We start from the raw sequence: 2,305 nt of genomic DNA, 5'->3' as shown, positions 1-2,305 counted from the left end.
AGTAACATGACCATACAATTCAGTGTCCAATCAAGACACTTTTGAAAGTGAAAGGATGCTGTTATTTACTTGAGAATTAAAAAATGCTGAGTCCCAGTTACTCAGGAAGCTCAAGCAGGAGAATTGCTTAAGTGAATGAGGTTGAGGCCAACCTGGGTAACAACTCCACACACCTGTCTCCAAAAAACAAGAGATGTATGACCACCTTACTGGTAAGGCAGTGTGGGAAACTACATTTCCCAGTATGCCCTGCCCTGGAAATCAAAAACATTTGTCTGGCACAAAGCACCCTGGGATCCGTGGCTAGCACAATTTAAGATAAAGGATCTAGGCCTGTATTCTGACATGAAGGCACCCCCCCTTCCATGTGACACTTAACCAGATACAGGACACAAGAATTGAGGTGAAATTTCAATGGATAGTGGGTCTGGCATAGAGTCTATCTCCCCAACAAGTCTAGTTTCCACAGGTGTGAAGCTGGTAGAGCCATCCTTTGGTCAACTGCCCTGTTTCTCCTTGGTACTTCCTCTGTCTCCCCACAGCTGCTTGTTTTTCAGGGTATTCTAGGCCAGATATTGCTCCCACTCAACTTCAACCAACTTTTACAGCTCCATGGTGGCCTGGGCATCTTCCACAGCGGAATATCTGCTTTCCCTGATCTGTATGTCCTGGTGTAGCAGCTGCTTGGTGAGCTGCTTCAGAGACATGGTGGCATTCTCCAGGTAGCTGGCCTTTTAGTTGGGGCGGGCATTTGGGAAGTGTCCCAGGTGAGGAATTTGGTGTGAAAGTACTACAGGGCTTTGAAGTCTTTGTGGATGGCATGCCCCACCATTATCTTTCCCAAGAGTGTCTTCAAGATCTGGCTCCAAGCAATCCTGAACAGTGTAGCATTCACCATGTACTTCTAACAGATACTGCTCCGTTTGGTCTGGTAGTCCACAGTGTGGCAGGGAGAAGGATGTACTTGTCATAAAGCACATCTCCATTGTGCTACATTGAGGCAAGGAACTAACATGCCCTTTGGGTCCTGTCCCTGTCATTTCAGAGTCAGTTGCCACCATCTTCCTGGCAAATTCTGGGATGTTCCAGAACACTTGTCCTCTGAGTAAGCTCTGGTGGAATTCTATGTAGCATTGTTCTAAGGAGTGTTCTTCTGGGAGCAAGTTGAGTGGCTCTTAATCTTTGGAAGGGCACTCTAGAACTCACCCAGCAAATCTACTTGAGCTGCAGCAGAATTAGCCTTCTTTGAAGGGGCAGGGGTCAGTCGAGACACTGCAGCTTTCTTGTCTAGAGACAACCCTGGTGCATTCCGGGGTGCAGCTGTCTTCTTTTTTGAAAGGGAAGGAATCTTCCAAGTGCCATCCACTCTCACATTTCCCCCCCTTTTTTTTTGCATGTTCTGAGTGCAACTTAGGCACCTTGCTGGAGGTCTGCTTCTTTTTATTGATAATGTTTCTCTGTTTCAAGAGCCACCACTTTTTAACAAAACATTTTTGATGCTTGATATTTCCTTCTAAAGCCTTCTTGGGTGGAGATTCCCCAAAATCCAGATTCAGGAGTATGGTAGACATGAGGTCAGTGGATGATGGGAGAACAGTAGGGAAGACAGGCTCATGGATAGGAAGAAGATGATGATGAAACACATTGTCCAACATGAAAAGGTCGTCAGAAATCCTGGGGAAGAAAGTGGTAACTGTACGCATTGGCCTAGGGGGAAAAATGAGATAAGACCAATCTCTGGGGATTTAAGAGAGGGAAGACATCAAAACAGCTTCTCAGAGGGGAAATAAAACTTTACCATTAAATGATGGAAAGAACACTGGTATGAGCCAGGAAGGCCCACAATTCATCACCTGCATGATCTTAGTAATGTAATTCACCTCTTTAGGTCTCAGTCTCATTTGTAAAATGAAAGGGGTAGGCTCAGTGGTAGAGGGCAGTGCTTAGCATGATGAAGGCCCTAGGTTCCATCTCCAGCATCAAAGAAAAAGAAGGACCCAAAGAGCCTGTCAAGTTTGAAGCCCAACATCCAAGAAGCTAGAAAGGTGAGCTTTGTAAACTGACTAGAAAGAGAATGTCTAATATGCTCGAAAGCAGTGAGGAGTATGGCACAGGTGACAACTGAGTCGTGGACTCATGAATAGAGACAAAAATCCAAGCACTCCTCTCCCTTAGATCCACTTGGTTGGGAGGTAATCTCTACATGTATGTCACTCAAGTCCTCCCAGGCAAGACCTTTGATACCACATGCCAGAGGTGCTGGGTAGCAGGGAATTAACAATCAAGACAGCCTACCTCAGCAAGC

The 2,305-nt window shown here is 45.8% G+C and overlaps 1 pseudogene across 1 annotated transcript; it reads right to left on the bottom strand.

Annotated features, from left to right (window-relative positions):
• Nucleotides 1–563: 563 nt before the first annotated feature.
• Nucleotides 564–1,571, bottom strand: LOC308647297 (interferon-stimulated 20 kDa exonuclease-like 2; annotated as a pseudogene). Its single transcript has one exon. The product of its transcript is annotated as an interferon-stimulated 20 kDa exonuclease-like 2 (transcript).
• Between the last annotated feature and the right edge of the window lie 734 nt (nt 1,572–2,305).

Source organism: Spermophilus citellus, assembly GCF_964194105.1.
Source record: "Spermophilus citellus genome assembly, chromosome: 4".
Taxonomy (NCBI): domain Eukaryota; kingdom Metazoa; phylum Chordata; class Mammalia; order Rodentia; family Sciuridae; genus Spermophilus; species Spermophilus citellus.
Note: the sequence above shows the minus strand (reverse complement) of the source record. Positions and strands in the feature narration are given on the sequence as shown.